Below are 20,979 nucleotides of genomic sequence, written 5' to 3' on the forward strand. Positions count from 1 at the left end.
TAGTACCGCGTGCCCCTGCGGTCGTACCGCGCCTCTGGTATGGTAGTACCGCGTTTCGTAGGCTGAGTTGGTGGATAACGATTGGATTTGTTCTTCCACTATGTAAGGGGTGTCTTCTTCCTCTAGTTGACTACCCTCTTCCCCCAAAAGCTCCATTAATGCTCTAAGCTCCATTTTTGCCCGATCTCTCTCCCTAGCCAATCAAACTTGTTGATTTGCTCGGGATTGGTTGAGAAGGCCCCGATCTACACTTCCACCAAGAGAAATTTTATTCCCCCACCAATCCCTAGCGGATCTTGTTACTCTTGGGTGTTTGAGCACCCTAGATGGTTGAGGTCACCACGGAGCCATAGTCCATTGTGGTGAAGCTTCGTGGTGTTCTTGGGAGCCTCCGATTAATTGTAGAGATAGACCCAACCTTGTTTGTAAAGGTCCGGTCGCCGCCTCCAAGGGCACCAATAGTGGAATCACGGCATCTCGCATTGTGTGAGGGTGTGAGGAGAATATGGTGGCCCTAGTGGCTTCTTGGGGAGCATTGTGCCTCCACACCGCTCTAACGGAGACGTACTTCCCCTCAAAAGAAAGATACTTCGGTAACACATCCTCGTCTTCACCGGGTCCACTCTTGGTTATCTCTTACCTTTACTTGTGCAAGATTATTAGTGTTACTTCTCTTGCTTGCTTGTGTGCTTGTTGTTGTTGCATCATATAGGTTGCTCACCTAGTTCCACATCTAGACAACCTACTTTGATGCAAAGTTTAATTTGGTAAAGAAAAGCTAAAAATTGTTAGTTGCCTATTGACCCCCCCCCCCTCTAGTCAACCATATAGATCCTTTCAATTGGTATCAGAGCCTCGTCTCTTTACTAAGGACTTTGTCGTCCGAAGAGTATGGTTGACACCGTAGACGGTGTGGAGGAGCACTCCGGTGTGAATCTGATCTCGTCTACGGGTGATGTGGGAACCTCGGTCTCCCATGAGGAATTCAATGTAGCCTTGGAGACATTAAAAACCTCAATGACGATCGAGGTTGAAAGCATGTTTACTAAATTCATTGAAGGGCTTAAACTATCCAACGCACCATTTAAAGTGGGTGATCCCACTGACAAGGTGATGGATGCTAACTCCGACAAAGGGGAAGCTAGTAGTGAAAAGGCTCCTTCTTCTAGTGGTAAAAATGGCACCGGCATCTTTGCCCATGTGGAACCACCACTTGTTTATGGTGGACCGATTCCTTCCACTGATTTGAATCATGTCGGTCCTCCCCCTAAGATTTTGAGAAATGAGGACTTTGATTCTTGGGTTTATCGCTTTAAGCGTCATTTAAATCATGTGAATACTAATCTTTGGAGAATCATTGAAGAAGGTTTCTATCCGCATGACCCAAGAAACTTCACTCCTCGAGAAGCCGCGGATAATCAATTCAATGAGAATGCTCTCTTCATCATCCAAGATGCAATTCCACCCAAAGATCTACCTCATCTTGGGCCATTCGCCTTGGCCAAAGATGCATGGCTTTGTGTTGTCTCTCTCTAGCAGGGAAGCGCAAGCATTCAATGCTCCAACTATGAAGTAATGCAAGATGAAGCCGATGAGTTTGCTATGAAAGAAGATGAAGAACCTCGTGAGCTTTATCGGAGAGTAACCAAACTCGCGGTCTCACTCCGAGATCATGGGAGCAAGGACACGGATGACAATTGGATCAAGCGCAAATTCCTCAAGGCAATGATGCCTTACCACAAGGCCATGTCCTCCGTCATTCGTCAAAGGCCCGACTTCCACACCTTGACCTCAAGTGAAGTGTTGGATGAGTTTGTGGCTATGAACATCTATTACAAGACCGCCGGCAATGCGGTGCTTCGCTCTCAAAGGGCAAAAAAGCCCAACCTTGCATTGAAGGCCAAGGTTTGTGTTGAAGAAGAACAAGAAGAGGAAGAATAGGAAAGCAACCCCGAAGATACAAAGTATGCCTATCATGAACACATGGCACTTGCTTCAAGGCAATTTTGGAGCAAGAAGAACTCAAGGCCAAACTTCAACAAGAACAACTCAAGTGGCACGAAGAGCAAGCAACATGTGAGGACTTGCTACAATTGTGGAAATGTGAGCCATTTTGTTGCGGAGTGTCCGTACGAGAAGAGGGAAGACAATGGTGGCAAGCTCATCCGAAAGGACAAAGACAAGTCTTTCCCCAACAAGAACAACTTCACCAAGAAGACCCCTCACAAGGTGTTGGTGGTTCAAGAAGAGTACCATGAGGATGATGATGATGATGATGATGATGACGGTGAGTCGGTTGCCATGGCCTCCGTTGCCATTGCAAAAACTCCACGAGTGTCTCTCTTCGACTCACCCAATGAGAACATCACCGCCAAGTGCCTCATGGCTAAATCCACAAACAAGGTAACCCCCAACATCAAAACTACCATCATTAATAATCCTTCCTTGATGGATTGCATTGATGAATATGATGGATCCAATGTGGAGGAAAATGAGTTTGAGTCCTTTATGGGTAAACTCAAGGGTAAATCCAAGAAGCATTTTGTTGCCCTCTTGGAACAACTTGGTGAAGCCAATGACATGATCGAGGCTCATGAAGATACTATCTCCAAGATGGAGGGGCATAGTCGTGACTATGCCGATGAGATTTTGGATCTTTCCAATGCTCTTGAGGAAGAGTGTGGTCTTCGTTTGGCTCTTGAGGAGTCACACAACGTTGATCACGCTAAGTTAAAGAAAGATTTTGATCATGCTCTTGTTGTCTCTCGTGTGCTAAACTCCGAGAAGGCCAAGCTTGGGGTTGATCTTGCTAGACTCAAAGAGGAGTTTGACCTACTTGACAAGGCTCACAAGGTCTTGAAGGGTGCTCATGCTAGCCTCAAAGAGTCTCATGACCAAGGAGAAAGCCACTTTTCCTCATATGATGATAATTGATAATGCAAATGCTACTAACCCATGTTGTGAGAATGTGCCTCTTGTTGAGGAGAATGCTAAGCTAAAGGTGCAACTTGAGAAATGTCTTGTGTCTTGCATACAAGGCGAGAAGAATCTCAACGACGTTTCGACCAACCAAAAGGGAGTTGTGGCCAAGGAAGGGATTGGGTACGTGCCCAAGTCCAAGAACAAGAAGAAGAATGACAAGGCAAAACGACCTTCTCCTCTCAAGCAAACTTTTGTGAAGGAGGGAGAGGGTACTACTAAGGAGAAGGAGAAGAACTCCGTGAGGGGTAGTGATGCCAAGAAGGGCAACGCTTCCATTCCCAACAAAGCCGGAAACTTTAACCCTTCTTATGTATTATGTTGTACTAGAGATGGGCATGTTTATGCCAAATTTGTTGGTTCTCCTTATGAGTACATTGAATGGTCTATTTGGGTTCCTAAGACCCTTGTTACTAACATCAAAGGACCCATTACAAAATGGGTACCTAAAACCAAGCATTGATCTCTTGTAGGTGTTTGCTTCCGGTGGGGGATCATGGTTGCTCAATAGTGGAGCTACTAATCATATGACCGGAAGTAAGGACTTGGTGGTGGACGTGCAAAAGATTCCATCCATGCCCACCAACGTCGACTGGGGTGACGCCTCATCCTCTAAGGTATTGGTACTCAGCAAAGTTGTCATTTCTCATGATCTTACAATTGAGAAGGTCATGCTTGTTAAGATAACAGTTGGTCTTTTCCATCACATCATTCTCTAATGATGCGATCCCGTTCATCAAATGACAACACATGTCTACGGTCGGGAAACTTAACCATCTTTGATTAACGAGCAAGTCAAGTAGAGGCATACTAGGGACACTCAGTTTTGTCTATGTATTCACACATTTCCGAGTTTCCGGTTAATACAATTCTAGCATGAATAATAAACATTCATCATGATATAAGGAAATATAAATAAAAACTTTATTATTGCCTCTAGGGCATATTTCCTTCAGTCTCCCACTTGCACTAGAGTCAATAATCTAGATTACATAGTAATGATTCTAACACCATGTGTTGATCATGTTTTGCTCGTGGAAGAGGTTTAGTCAATGGGTCTGCAACGTTCAGATCCGTATGTATCTTGCAAATCTCTATGTCTCCCTCCTTGACTTGATCGCGGATGGAATTGAACTGTCTCTTGCTGTGTTTGGTTCTCTTGTGAAATCTAGATTCCTTCGCTAAGGCAATTGCTCTAGTATTGTCACAAAAGATTTTCATTGGACCCCATGCACTAGGTATTACACCTAGATCAGATATGAACTCCTTGATCCAGACTCCTTCATTTGCTGCTTCCGAAATAGCTATGTACTCCGCTTTGTTAGGTAACGTAGTAATTTCAAAAAAAAAATCATACGCACACGCAAGATCATGGTGATGCATAGCAACGAGAGGGGACAGTGTCGTCCACGTACCCTCGTAGACCGTTAAGCGGAAGCGTTATAACAACGCGATTGATTTAGTCGTACGTCTTCACAATCGACCGATCCTCAGCACTGAGCGTACGGCACCTCTGCGTTCAGCACACGTTCAGCTCGGTGATGTCCCGCGAACTCACGATCCAGTAGAGCTCGGGGAAGAGTCTCGTCAGCATGACAGCGTGGTGACAATGTTGATGAATCTATCGACGCAGGGCTTCGCCTAAGCACCGCTACGATATAACTGAGGTGGATTATGGTGGAGGGGGGCACCGCACATGGCTAAGAGATCAACAGATCAATTGTTGTGTCTATGGGGTGCCCCCTGCCCCTGTATATAAAGGAGCTAGGGGGGAGGTGGCCGGCCAAGGAGGAGGGTGTGCAAAGGGGGGAGTCCTACTCCCACCTGGAGTAGGATTCCCTCTTTTCCTAGTTGGAGTAGGAGAGGAGAAGGAAGGGAGAGAGGAAGAAAAGGAAAGGGGGGCGCTGCCCCCCCTCCTTGTCCAATTTGGACTAGAGGGGGAGGGGGCGTGCGACTGCCCTTGGCCACCCCTCCTCTTCTCCCACTAAGGCCCATTAGGCCCAATAAACTCCTCGGGGGGTTCTGGTAACCCCCCGGTACTCCGTTAAATGTCTGAAACCTCCCGGAACCCTTCCGGTGTCCGAACATAGTCATCCAATATATCGATCTTTATGTCTCGACCATTTCGAGACTCCTCGTCATGTTCGTGATCATATCCGGGACTACGAACTACCTTCGATACATCAAAACACAAAAACACATAATACCGATCGTCACAGAACTTTAAGCGTGCGGACCCTACGGGTTCGAGAACTATGTAGACATGACCGAGACACGTCTCCGGTCAATAACCAATAGCAGAACCTGGATGCTCATATTCGTTCCTACATATTCTACGAAGATCTTTATCGGTCAAACCGCATAACAACATATGTTGTTCCCTTTGTCATCGGTATGTTACTTGCCCGAGATTCGATCGTCGGTATCTCAATACCTAGTTCAATCTCGTTACCGGCAAGTCTCCTTACTCATTCCATAATTCATCATCCTGCAACTAACTCATTAGTTGCATTGCTTGCAAAGCTTATAGTGATGTGCATTATCGAGAGGGCCCAGAGATACCTCTCCGACAATCGGAGTGACAAATCCTATTCTTGATCTATGCCAACTCCACGAACACCATCGGAGACACCTGTAGAGCACCTTTATAATCACCCAGTTACGTTGTGACATTTGGTAGAACACAAAGTGTTCCTCCAGTATTCGGGAGTTGCATAATCTCATAGTCATAGGAACATGTATAAGTCATGAAGAAAGCAATAACAGTAAACTTAAACGATCAAGTGCTAAGCTAACGAAATGGGTCAAGTCAATCACATCATTCTCCTAATGATGTGATCCCGTTGATCAAATAACAACTCATGTCTATGGCTAGGAAACTCAACCATCTTTGATCAACGAGCTAGTCAAGTAGAGGCATACTAGTGACACTATGTTTGTCTATGTATTCACACATGTATTATGTTTCCGGTTAATACAATTCTAGCATGAATAACAAACATTTATCATGATATGAGCAAATATATAATAACTTTATTATTTCCTCTAGGGCATATTTCCTTTAGTCTCCCACTTGCACTAGAGTCAATAATCTAGATTACACAGTAATGATTCTAACACCCATGGAGTCTTGGTGCTGATCATGTTTTGCCCATGGAAGAGGCTTAGTCAACGGGTCTGCAACATTCAGATCCGTATGTATCTTGCAAATCTCTATGTCTCCCACCTGGACTTGATCCGGGATGGAATTGAAGCGTCTCTTGATGTGCTTGGTTCTCTTATGAAATCTAGATTCCTTTGCAAGGGCAATAGCACCAGTATTGTCACAAAAGATTTTCATTGGACCCAATGCACTAGGTATAACACCTAGATCGGATATGAACTCCTTCATCCAGACTCCTTCATTTGCTGCTTCCGAAGCAGCTATGTACTCCTATTCACACGTAGATCCCGCCACGACGCTTTGTTTAGAACTGCTCCAACTGACAGCTCCACCGTTCAATATAAACACGTATCCGGTTTGTGATTTAGAATCGTCCGGATCAGTGTGAAAGCTTGCATCGACGTAACCATTTACGACAAGCTCTTTGTCACCTCCATAAACAATAAACATATCCTTAGTCCTTTTCAAGTATTTTAGGATGTTCTTGACCGCTGTCCAGTGATCCACTCCTGGATTACTTTGATACCTCCCTGCTAAACTAATAGCAAGGCACACATTAGGTCTGGTACACAGCATTGCATACATGATAGAGCCTATGGTTGAAGCATAGGGAACACTTCATTTTCTCTCTATCTTCTGTAGTGGTTGGGCATTGAATCTTACTCAACTTCACACCTTGTAACACAGGCAAGAACCCTTTCTTAGCTTGATCCATTTTGAACTTCTTCAAAAATGTATCAAGGTATGTGCTTTGTGAAAGTCCAATTAAGTGTCTTGATCTATCTCTATAGATTTTGATGCCCAATATATATGTAGCTTCTCCGAGGTCTTTCATTGAAAAACTCTTATTCAAGTATCCTTTTATGCTCTCCAGAAATTCTGTATCATCCACATATAATATTAGAAATGCTACAGAGCTCCCACTCACTTTCTTGTAAATACATCTTCTCCAAATGTCTGTATAAAACCATATGCTTTGATCACACTATCAAAACGTTTATTCCAACTCTGAGAGGCTTGCACCAGTCCATAAATGGATCGCTGGAGCTTCACACTTTGTTAGTACCCTTTGGATCGATAAAACCTTCAGGTTGCATCATATACAACTCTTCTTCCAGAAATCCATTCAGGAATGCAGTCTTTACATCCATTTGCCAAATTTCATAATCATAAAATGCGGCAATTGCTAACATGATTCGGACGGACTTAAGCATCACTACAGGTGAGAAGGTCTCATCGTAGTCAACTCCTTGAACTTGTCGAAAACCTTTTGCAACAAGTCGAGCTTTTTAGACAGTAACATTACCCTCAGCGTCAGTCTTCTTCTTGAAGATCCATTTATTCTCGATGGCTTGTCGATCATTGGGAAAGTCAACCAAAGTCCACACTTTGTTCTCATACGTGGATCCCATCTCAGATTTCATGGCTTCAAGCCATTTTGCGGAATCTGGGCTCATCATCACTTCCTCATAGTTCGTAGGCTCGTCATGGTCAGGTAACATGACCTCCAGAATAGGATTACCATACCACTCTGGTGCGGGTCTTACTTTGGTTGACCTACGAGGTTCAGTAGTAACTTGATCTAAAGTTTCATGATCATCATCATTAGCTTCCTCACTAATTGGTGTAGGTATCACAGGAACCGGTTTCTGTGATGAACTACTCTTTAATAAGGGAGCAGGTACAGTTACCTCATCAAGTTCTACTTTCCTCCCACTCACTTCTTTCGAGAGAAACTCCTTCTTTAGAAAGGATCCATTCTTAGAAACAAATGTCCTGCCTTCGGATCTATGATAGAAGGTGTACCCAACAGTCTCCTTTGGGTATCCTATGAAGACACATTTCTCTGTTTTGGGTTCAAGCTTATCAGGTTGAAGCTTTTTCACATAAGCATCCCAGCTCCAAACTTTAAGAAACGACAACTTTGGTTTCTTGCCAAACCACAGTTCATAAGGTGTCGTCTCAACGGATTTTGATGGTGCCCTATTTAACATGAATGCAGCCGTCTCTAAAGAATAACCCCAAAACGATAGCGGTAAATCAGTAAGAGACATCATAGATCGCACCATATCTAGTAAAGTACGATTATGACGTTCGGACACACCATTACGCTGTGGTGTTCCGGGCGGCGTGAGTTGCGAAACTATTCCACATTGTTTCAAATGTATACCAAACTCGTAACTCAAATATTCTCCTCCACGATCAGATCATAGAAACTTTATTTTCTTGTTACGATGATTTTCCACTTCACTCTGAAATTCTTTGAACTTTTCAAATGTTTCAGACTTATGTTTCATTAAGTAGATATACCCATATTTGCTCAAATCATCTGTGAAGGTGAGAAAATAACGATACCCGCCGCGAGCCTCAATATTCATTGGACCACATACATCAATATGTATGATTTCCAACAAATCCGTTGCTCGCTCCATTGTTCTAGAGAACAGCGTTTTAGTCATCTTGCCCATGAGGCATGGTTCGCAAGTACCAAGTGATTCATAATCAAGTGATTCCAGAAATCCATCAGTATGGAATTTCTTCATGCGCTTTACACCAATATGACCCAAACGGCAGTGCCATAAATAAGTTGCACTATCATTATCAACTCTACATCTTTTGGCTTCAGCATTATGAATATGTGTATCACTACTATCGAGATTCAATACAAATAGACCACTCTTCAAGGGTGCATGACCATAAAAGATATTACTCATATAAATAGAACAACCATTATTCTCAGATTTAAATGAATAACCGTCTCGCATCAAACAAGATCCAGATATAATGTTCATGCTTAACGCTGGCACCAAATAACAATTATTTAGGTCTAAAACTAATCCCGAAGGTAGATGTAGAGGTAGCGTGCCGACAGCGATCACATCGACTTTGGAACCATTTCCCACGCGCATCGTCACCTCGTCCTTAGCCAGTCTTCGCTTAATCCGTAGTCCTTGTTTCGAGTTGCAAATATTAGCATCAGAACCAGTAGAAAATACCCAGGTGCTACTGCGAGCCTCTAGTAAGGTACACATCAATAACATGTCTATCACATATACCTATGTTCACCTTGCCATCCTTCTTATCCGCTAAATACTTGGGGCAGTTCTGCTTACAGTGACCAGTCCCTTTGCAGTAGAAGCACTCAGTCTCAGGCTTAGGTCTAGACTTGGGTTTCTTCTCTTGAGTAGCAACTTGTTTGCCGTTCTTCTTGAAGTTCCCTTTCTTTTTCCCTTTACCCTTTTTCTTGAAACTGGTGGTCTTGTTGACCATCAACACTTGATGCTCCTTCTTGATTTCTACCTCCACAGCCTTTAGCATTGCGAAGAGCTCGGGAATCGTCTTATCCATCCCTTGCATATTATAGTTCATCACGAAGCTCTTGTAGCTTGGTGGCAGTGATTGAAGAACTTTGTCAATGACACTATCAACCGGAAGATTAACTCCCACCTGAGTCAAGTGATTATGGTACCCAGACATTCTGAGTATATGTTCACTGACAGAACTATTCTCCTCCATCTTGCAGCTGTAGAACTTATTGGAGACTTCATATCTCTCAATCCGGGCATTTGCTTGAAATATTAACTTCAACTCCTGGAACATCTCATATGCTCCATGACGTTCAAAATGTCGTTGAAGTCCCGGTTCTAAGCCGTAAAGCATGGCACACTGAACTATTGAGTAGTCATCATCTTTGCTCTGCCAGACGTTCATAACATCTGGCGTTGCTCCTGCAGCGGGTTTGGCACCCAGCAGTGCTTACAGGACGTAATTCTTCTGTGCAGCAATGAGGATAATCCTCAAGTTACAGACCCAGTCCGTGTAATTGCTACCATCATCTTTCAACTTTGCTTTCTCAAGGAACGCATTAAAATTCAACGGAACAACAGCACGTGCCATCTATCTACAATAACATAGACAAGCAAAATACTATCAGGTACTAAGTTCATGATAAATTTAAGTTCAATTAATCATATTACTAAAGAACTCCCACTTAGATAGACATCCCTCTAATCATCTAAGTGATCACGCGATCCATATCAACTAAACCATAACCGATCATCACGTGAAATGGAGTAGTTTTCAATGGTGAACTTCACTATGTTGATCATATCTACTATATGATTCACGCTCGACCTTTTGGTCTCAGTGTTCCGAGGCCATATCTGCATATGCTAGGCTTGTCAAGTTTAACCCGAGTATTCTGCGTGTGTAAAACTGTCTTACACCCATTGTAGATGAACGTTGAGCTTATCACACCCGATCATCATGTGGTGTCTCGGCACGACAAACTTTGGCAACGGTGCATACTCAGGGAGAACACTTTTACCTTGAAATTTAGTGAGAGATCATCTTATAATGCTACCGTCAAACAAAGCAGAATAAGATGCATAAAGGATAAACATCACATGCAATCAATATAAGTGATATGATAGGGTCATCATCATCTTGTGCCTTTGATCTCCATCTCCAAAGCACCGTCATGATCACCATCGTCACTGGCACGACACCTTGATCTCCATCGTAGCATCGTTGTCGTCTCGCCATCTATTGCTTCTACACCTATCGCTACCGCTTAGTGATAAAGTAAAGCAATTACAGGGAGATTGCATTGCATACAATAAAGCGACAACCATATGGCTCCTGCCAGTTGCCGATAACTCTGTTACAAAACATGATCATCTCATACAATAAATATAGCATCATGTCTTGACCATATCACATCACAACATGCCCTGCAAAAACAAGTTAGACGTCCTCTACTTTGTTGTTGCAAGTTTTACGTGGCTGCTGCGGGCTGAGCAAGAACCATTCTTACCTACGCATCAAAACCACAACGATAGTTCGTCAAGTTAGTGTTGTTTTAACATTCTCAAGGACCGGGCGTAGTCACACTCGGTTCAACTAAAGTTGGAGAAACTGACACCCGCCAGCCACCTGTGTGCAAAGCACGTCGGTAGAACCAGTCTCGCGTAACCGTACGCGTAATGTCGGTCCGGGCCGCTTCATCCAACAATACTGCCGAACCAAAGTATGACATGCTGGTATCGGCCACAACTCACTTGTGTTCTACTTGTGCATATAACATCTACGCAGAAACCTGGCTCGGATGCCACTGTTAGGGAACGTAGTAATTTCAAAAAAATTCCTACGCACACGCAAGATCATGGCGATGCATAGCAATGAGAGGGGAGAGTGTCGTCCACGTACCCTCATAGAACGTTAAGCGGAAGCGTTACAACAACGCGGTTGATGTAGTTGTACGTCTTCACGATCAACCGATCCTCAGCACCGAACATACGACACCTCCGCGTTCAGCACACGTTCAACTCGGTGACGTCCTGCGAACTCACGATCCAGTAGAGCTCGGGGAAGAGTTTCGTCAGCACGACGGCATGGTGACGATGTTGATGAAGCTACCAATGCAGGGCTTCGCCTAAGCACTGCTATGATATAACCGAGGTGGATTATGGTGGAGGGGGCACTGCACATGGCTAAGAGATCAATAGATGAATTGTTGTGTCTATGGGGTGCCCCCCTGCCCCCGTATATAAAGGATCTAGGGGGGAGGTGGCCGGCCAAGGAGGAGGGCGCGCCAAGGGGGGAGTCCTACTCCCACCGGGAGTAGGATTCCCACTTTTCCTAGTTGGAGTAGGAGAGGAGAAGGAAGGGAGAAAGGAAGAGAAGGAAAGGGGGCGCCGCCCCCCCCCCCTTCTTGTCCAATTCGGACTAGAGGGGAAGGGGGCGCATGGCTGCCCTTGGCCGCCCCTCCTCTTCTCCCACTAAGGCCCATTAGGCCCAATAAACTCTCTGGGGTTCCGGTAACCCCCCGGTACTCCGGTAAATGTCCGAAACCTCCCGAAACCCTTCCGGTGTCCGAACATAGTCATCCAATATATCGATCTTTATGTCTCGACCATTTCAAGACTCCTCGTCATGTCCGTGATCATATCCGGGACTCCAAACTACCTTCAGTACATCAAAACACAAAAACTCATAATACCGATCGTCACAGAACTTTAAGCGTGCGGACCCTACGGGTCCGAGAACTATGTAGACATGACCGAGACACATCTCCGATCAATAAACAATAGCGGAACCTGGATGCTCATATTGGTTCCTACATATTCTACGAAGATCTTTATCAGTCAAACCGCATAACAACATACGTTATTCCCTTTGTCATCGGTATGTTACTTGCCCGAGATTTGATCGTCGGTATCTCAATACCTAGTTCAATCTCCTTACCGGCAAGTCTCTTTACTCATTCTGTAATGCATCATCCTGCAACTAACTCATTAGTTGCATTGCTTGCAAGGCTTATAGTGATGTGCATTATCGGGAGGGCCCAGAGATACCTCTCCGACAATTGGAGTGACAAATCCTATTCTTGATCTATGTCAACTCCACGAACACCATCGGAGACACATGTAGAAAACCTTTATAATCACCCAGTTACTTTGTGACGTTTGGTAGCACACAAAGTGTTCCTCTGGTATTCGGGAGTTGCGTAATCTCATAGTCATTGGAACATGTATAAGTCATGAAGAAAGCAATAGCAGTAAACTTAAACGATCAAGTGCTAAGCTAACGAAATGGGTCAAGTCAATCACATCATTCTCCTAATGATGTGATCTCGTTTATCAAAGAACAACTCATGTCTATGTCTAGGAAGCTCACCCATCTTTGATCAACAAGCTAGTCAAGTGGAGGCATACTAGTGACACTATGTTTGTCTATGTATTCACACATGTATTATGTTTCCGGTTAATACAATTCTAGCATGAATAATATGAAGGAAATATGCCCTAGAGGCAATAATAAAGTTATTATTTATTTCCTTATATCATGATAAATGTTTATTATACATGCTAGAATTGTATTAACCGGAAACATAATACATGTGTGAATACATAGACAAACAGAGTGTCGCTAGTATGCCTCTACTTGACTAGCTCGTTAATCAAAGCTGGTTATGTTTCCTAACCATGGACAAAGAGTTGTTATTTGATTAACGGGATCACATCATTAGGTGAATGATCTGATTGACATGACCCATTCCATTAGCTTAGCACCCGATCGTTTAGTATGTTGCTATTGCTTTCTTCATGACTTATACATGTTCCTATGACTATGAGATTATGCAACTCCCGTTTGCCAGAGGAACACTTTGTGTGCTACAAAACGTCACAACGTAACTGGGTGATTATAAAGGTGCTCTACAAGTGTCTCCAAAGGTACATGTTGGGTTGGCGTATTTCGAGATTAGGATTTGTCACTCCGATTGTCGGAGAGGTATCTCTGGGCCCTCTCGGTAATGCACATCACATAAGCCTTGCAAGCATTGCAACTAATGAGTTAGTTGTGAGATGATGTATTATGGAACGAGTAAAGAGACTTGCCGGTAACGAGATTGAACTAGGTATTGAGATACCGACGATCGAATATCGGGCAAGTAACATACCGATGACAAAGGGAACAACATATGTTGTTATGCGGTCTGACCGATAAAAGATCTTCGTAGAATATGTAGGAGCCAATATGAGCATCCAGGTTCCGCTATTGGTAATTGACCAGAGACATGTCTCGGTCATGTCTACATTGTTCTCAAACCCGTAGGGTCCGCACGCTTAAGGTTACGATGACAGTTATATTATGAGTTTATGCATTTTGATGTACCGAAGGTTGTTAGGAGTCCCGGATGTGATCACGGACATGACGAGGAGTCTCGAAATGGTCGAGACATAAAGATTGATATATTGGAAGCCTATGTTTGGATATCGGAAGTGTTCCGGGTGAAATCGGGATTTTACCGGAGTACCGGGAGGTTACCGGAACCCCCCGGGAGCTATATGGGCCTTAGTAGGCCTCAGTGGAAAAAAGAAGGGGCAGCCCAAGATGGGCCGCGCGCCCCTCCCCTCCCTTGGTCCGAATAGGACAAGGAGAGGGGGTCGGCCCCCCTCTCTCTTTTCCCCCCTCCGTGAATCCTATTCCAACTAGGATTGGGGGGGGGGGGGAATCCTACTCCCAGAGGGAGTAGGACTCTCCTGGCGCGCCTCTCCTAGGCCGGCCGCACTCCCCCTTTGGTCCTTTATATACGGAGGCAGGGGCACCCCAGAGACACACAAGTTGATCCACGTGATCATATTCTTAGCCGTGTGCGGTGCCCCCTTCCACCACAGTCCTCGATAATATTGTAGCGGTGCTTAGGCGAAGCCCTGCGACGGTAGTACATCAAGATCGTCACCACACCGTTGTGCTGACGGAACTCTTCCCTGACACTTTGCTGGATCGGAGTCCGGGGATCGTCATCGAGCTGAACGTGTGCTAGAACTCGGAGGTGCCGTAGTTTTGGTGCTTGATCGGTCGGGCCGTGGAGACGTACGACTACATCAACCAAGTTAACGCTTCCGTTGTCGATCTACAAGGGTACGTAGATCACACTCTCCCCCTCTCGTTGCTATGCATCACCATGATCTTGCGTGTGTGTAGGAAATTTTTGAAATTACTACGTTCCCCAACAGTGGTATCAGAGCCTAGATTTTATATGTTGATGTTATATGCACGAGTAGAACACAAGTGAGTTGTGGGCGATATAAGTCATACTGCTTACCAGCATGTCATACTTTGGTTCGGCGGTATTGTTGGACGAAGCGGCCCGGACCGACATTACGCGTACGCTTACGCGAGACCGGTTCTCCCGATGTGCTTTGCACATAGGTGGCTTGCGGGTGACAGTTTCTCCAACTTTAGTTGAACCGAGTGTGGCTACGCCCGGTCCTTGCGAAGGTTAAAACAGCACCAACTTGAAAAACTATCGTTGTGGTTTTGATGCGTAGGTAAGATTGGTTCTTGCTTAAGCCCGTAGAAGCCACGTAAAACTTGCAACAACAAAGTAGAGGACGTCTAACTTGTTTTTGCAGGGCATGTTGTGATGTGATATGGTCAAGACATGATGCTAAATTTTATTGTATGAGATGATCATGTTTTGTAACCGAGTTATCGGCAACTGGCAGGAGCCATATGGTTGTCGCTTTATTGTATGCAATGCAATCGCGCTGTAATGCTTTACTTTATCACTAAGCGGTAGTGATAGTCGTGGAAGCATAAGATTGGTGAGACGACAACGATGCTACGATGGAGATCAAGGTGTCGCGCCGGTGACGATGGTGATCACGACGGTGCTTCGGAGATGGAGATCACAAGCACAAGATGATGATGGCCATATCATATCACTTATATTGATTGCATGTGATGTTTATCTTTTATGCATCTTATCTTGCTTTGATTGACGGTAGCATTATAAGATGATCTCTCACTAAACTATCAAGAAGTGTTCTCCCTGAGTATGCATCATTGCGATAGTTCTTCGTGCTGAGACACCACGTGATGATCGGGTGTGATAGGCTCTACATTCAAATACAATGGGTGCAAAACAGTTGCACACGCGGAATACTCAGGTTATACTTGACGAGCCAAGCATATACAGATATGGCCTCGGAACACGGAGATCGAAAGGTCGAGCGTGAATCATATAGTAGATATGATCAACATAGTGATGTTCACCAATGAAACTACTCCATCTCACGTGATGGTCGGACATGGTTTAGTTGATTTGGATCACGTAATCACTTAGAGGATTAGAGGGATGTCTATCTAAGTGGGAGTTCTAAAGTAATATGATTAATTGAACTTAAATTGATCATGAACTTAGTCCTGGTAGTATTTTGCAAATTATGTTGTAGATCAATAGCTCGCGTTGTTGCTTCCCTGTGTTTATTTTGATATGTTCCTAGAGAAAATTGTGTTGAAAGATGTTAGTAGCAATGATGCGGATTGGATCCGTGATCTGAGGTTTATCCTCATTGCTGCATAGAAGAATTATGTCCTTGATGCACCGCTAGGTGACGGACCTATTGCAGGAGCAGATGCAGACGTTATGAACGTTTAGCTAGCTCAATATGATGACTACTTGATAGTTTAGTGCACCATGCTTAATGGCTTAGAATCGGGACTTCAAAGACGTTCTGAACGTCATGGAGCATATGAGATGTTCCAGGAGTTGAAGTTAATATTTCAAGCAAATACCCGAGTTGAGAGATATGAAGTCTCCAACAAGTTCTATAGCTAAAAGATGGAGGAGAATCGCGCAACTAGTGAGCATGTGCCCAGATTGTCTGAGTACTACAATCGCTTGAATCAAGTGGGAGTTAATCTTCCAGATAAGATAGTGATTGACAGAATTCTCTAGTCACCATCACCAAGTTAGTAGAAATTCGTGATGAACTATGATATGCAAGGGATAACGGAAACGATTCCCAAAGCTCTTCATAATGCGGAAATTGACGAAGGTAGAAATCGAGAAAAACATCAAGTGTTGATGGTAGACAAGACCACTAGTTTCAAGAAAAGGGCAGAGGGAAGAAGGGGAACTTCAAGAAGAACAGCAAGCAAGTTGCTGCTCAAGTGAAGAAGCCCAAGTCTGGTCCTAAGCCTGAGACTAAGTGTTTCTACTGCAAAGGGACTGGTCACTGGAAGCGGAACTACCCCAAGTGATTGGCAGATAAGAAGGATGGCAAAGTGAACATAAGTATATTTGATATACATGTTATTGATGTGTACTTTACTAGTGTTTATATCAACCCCTCAGTATTTGATACTAGTTCAGTTGCTAAGATTAGTAACTCGAAATGGGAGTTGCAGAATAAACAGAGACTAGTTAAGGGTGAAGTGATGATGTGTGTTGGAAGTGGTTCCAAGATTGATATGATCATCATCGCACACTCCCTATACTTTTGGGATTAGTGTTGAACCTAAATAAGTGTTATTTGGTGTTTGCGTTGAGCATGAATATGATTTGATCATGTTTATTGTAATACGGTTATTCATTTAAGTAAGAGAATAAATTGTTGTTCTGTTTACATGAATAAAACCTTATATGGTTACACACCCAATGAAAATAGTTCGTTGGATCTCGATCATAGCAATACACATAATCATAATATTGAAACCAAAAGATACAAAGTTAATAATGATAGTGCAACTTATTTGTGGCACTGCTGTTTAGGTCATATTGGTGTAAAGCGCATGAAGAAACTCCATGCTGATGGGCTTTTGGAATCACTTGATTATGAATCAGTTGATGATTGCGAACCATGCCTCATGGGCAACATGACTAAGACTCCGTTCTTCGGAACAATGGAGCGAGCAACAAATTTGTTGGAAATCATACATACTGATGTATGTGGTCCAATGAATATTGAGACTCGCGACAGGTATCATTATTTTCTGATCTTCACAGATGATTTGAGCAGATATGAGTATATCTACTTGATGAAACATAAGTTTGAAACATTTGAAAAGTTCAAAGAATTTCAGAGTGAAGTGGAAAATCATCGTAACAAGAAAATAAAGTTTCTACGATCTGATCGTGGAGAAGAGTATTTGAGTTATGAGTTTGGTCTTCAGTTAAAACAATGTGAAATAGTTTCACTACTCACGCCACCTGGAACACCACAGCATAATGGTGTGTCCGAACGTCATAACCGTACTTTATTAGATATGGTGCGACCTATGATGTCTCTTACCGATCTACCACTATCATTTTGGGGTTATGCATTAAAGACAGCTGCATTCAAGTTTAAATGGGCACCATCTAAGTCCGTTGAGACGACACAATCTGAACTGTGGTTTGGCAAGAAACCAAAGTTGTCGTTTCTTAAAGTTTGGGATTGTGATGCTTATATGAAAAAGTTTCATCCTGATAAGCTCAAACCCAAATCGGAGAAATATGTCTTCATAGGATACCCAAACGAGACTATTGGGTACACCTTCTATCACAGATCCGAAGGCAAGACATTCGTTGCTAAGAATGGATCCTTTCCAGAGAAGGAGTTTCTCTCGAAAGAAGTGAGTGGGAGGAAAGTAGAAAACTTGATAAGGTAATTGTACCATCTCCCTTATTGGAAAGTAGTTCATCACAGAAATCTATTCTTGTGACTACTACACCAACTAGTGAGGAAGCTAATGATGATGATCATGTAACTTCAGATCAAGTTACTACCGAATCTCGTAGGTAAACCAGAGTGAGATTCGCACCAGAGTGGTACAGTAATCCTGTTCTGGAAGTCATGTTACTAGACCATGACGAACTTACGAACTATGAAGAAGCGATGGTGAGCCCAGATTCCGCAAAATGGCTTGAGGCCATGAAATCTGAGATGGGATCCATATATGAGCACAAAGTATGGACTTTGGTTGACTTGCCCGATGATCGGCAAGCCATAGAAAATAAATGGATCTTCAAGAGGAAGACGGACACTGATAGTAGTGTTACTATCTACAAAGCTAGAATTGTCGCAAAAGGTTTTCAACAAACTTCAAGGTGTTGACTACGATGAGATTTTCTCACTCGTATCGATGCTTAAAAGTCTGTCAGAATCATGTTAGCAATTGCCGCATTTTATGAAATCTGGCAAATGGATAACAAAACTGCAATCCTTAATGGATTTCTTAAAGAAAGAGTTGTATATGATGCAACCAGAAGGTTTTGTCAATCCTAAAGGTGCTAACAAAATAAGCAAGCTCCAGCGATCCATCTATGGACTGGTGCAAGCATCTCGAAGTTGGAATAAACGCTTTGATAGTATGATCAAAGCATATAGATTTATACAGACTTGCGGTGAAGCCTGTATTTACAAGAAAGTGAGTGGGAGCACTACAATATTTCTGATAAGTATATGTGAATGACATATTGTTGATTGGAAATAATGTAGAATTATTCTGCAAAGCATAAAGGAGTGTTTGAAAGGAGTTTTTCAAAGAAAGACCTCGGTGAAGCTGCTTACATATTGAGCATCAAGATCTATAGAGATAGATCAAGACGCTTGATAAGCTTTTTTCAATGAGTACATACCTTGACAAGATTTTGAAGTAGTTCAAAATGGAACAATCATAGAAAGGGTTCTTACCTGTGTTACAAGGTATGAAATTGAGTAAGACTCAAAGCCCGACCACGGCAGAAGATAGAAAGAGAATGAAAGTCATTCCCTATGCCTCAGCCATAGGTTCTATAAAGTATGCCATGCTGTGTACCAGATGTATTGTATACCCTACACTGATTTTGGCAAGGGAGTACAATAGTGATCTAGGAGTAGATCACTAGACAGCGGTCAAAATTATCCTTAGTGGAATAAGGATATGTTTCTCGATTATGGAGGTGACAAAAGGTTCGTCGTAAAGAGTTACATCGATGCAAGTTTTGACACTGATCTAGATAACTTTAAGTCTCAATCTGGATACATATTGAAAGTGGGAGCAATTAGCTAGAGTAGCTCCGTGCAGAGCATTGTTGACATAGATATTTGCAAAATACATACGGATCTGAATATGGCAGACCCGTTGACTAAAATTCTCTCACAAGCAAAACATGATCACACCTTAGTACTCTTTGGGTGTTAATCACATAGCGATGTGAACTAGATTACTGAATCTAGTAAATCCTTTGGGTATAGGTCACATGACGATGTGAACTATGGGTGTTAATCACATGGTGATGTGAACTCTTAGTGTTGAATCACATGGCGATGTGAACTAGATTATTGACTCTAGCGCAAGTGGGAGACTGAAGGAAATATGCCCTAGAGGCAATAATAAAGTTATTATTTATTTCCTTATATCATTATAAATGTTTATTATTCATGCTAGAATTGTATTAACCGGAAACATAATACATGTGTGAATACATAGACAAACAGAGTGTCACTAGTATGCCTCTACTTGACTAGCTCGTTAATCAAAGATGGTTATGTTTCCTAACCATGGACAAAGAGTTGTTATTTGATTAACGGGATCACATCATTAGGTGAATGATCTGATTGACATGACCCATTCCATTAGCTTAGCACCCGATCGTTTAGTATGTTGCTATTGCTTTCTTCATGACTTATACATGTTCCTATGACTATGAGATTATGCAACTCCCGTTTGCCAGAGGAACACTTTGTGTGCTACCAAACGTCACAACGTAACTGGGTGATTATAAAGGTGCTCTACAAGTGTCTCCAAAGGTACATGTTGGGTTGGCGTATTTCGAGATTAGGATTTGTCACTCCGATTGTCGGAGAGGTATCTCTGGGCCCTCTTGGTAATGCACATCACATAAGCCTTGCAAGCATTGCAACTAATGAGTTAGTTGTGAGATGATGTATTACGGAACGAGTAACGAGACTTGCCGGTAACGAGATTGAACTAGGTATTGAGATACCGACGATCGAATATCGGGCAAGTAACATACCGATGACAAAGGGAACAACATATGTTGTTATGCGGTCTGACCGATAAAAGATCTTCGTAGAATATGTAGGAGCCAATATGAGCATCCAGGTTCCGCTATTGGTTATTGACCGGAGACATGTCTCGGTCATGTCTACATTGTTCTCGAACCCGTAGGGTCCGCACGCTTAAGGTTACGATGACAGTTATATTATTAGTTTATGCATTTTGATGTACCGAAGGTTGTTAGGAGTCCCGGATGTGATCACGGACATGACGAGGAGTCTCGAAATGGTCGAGACATAAAGATTGATATATTGGAAGCCTATGTTTGGATATCGGAAGTGTTCCGGGTGAAATCGGGATTTTACCGGAGTACCGGGAGGTTACCGGAACCCCCCGGGAGCTATATGGGCCTTAGTGGGCCTTAGTGGAAAAGAGAAGGGGCAGCCCAAGATGGGCCGCGCGCCCCTCCCCTCCCTTGGTCCGAATAGGACAAGGAGAGGGGGCCGGCCCCCCTCTCTCTTTTCCCCCCTCCGCGAATCCTATTCCAACTAGGATTGGGG

Source organism: Triticum dicoccoides, chromosome 6A (assembly GCF_002162155.2).
Source record: "Triticum dicoccoides isolate Atlit2015 ecotype Zavitan chromosome 6A, WEW_v2.0, whole genome shotgun sequence".
In the NCBI taxonomy this organism is placed as follows: domain Eukaryota; kingdom Viridiplantae; phylum Streptophyta; class Magnoliopsida; order Poales; family Poaceae; genus Triticum; species Triticum dicoccoides.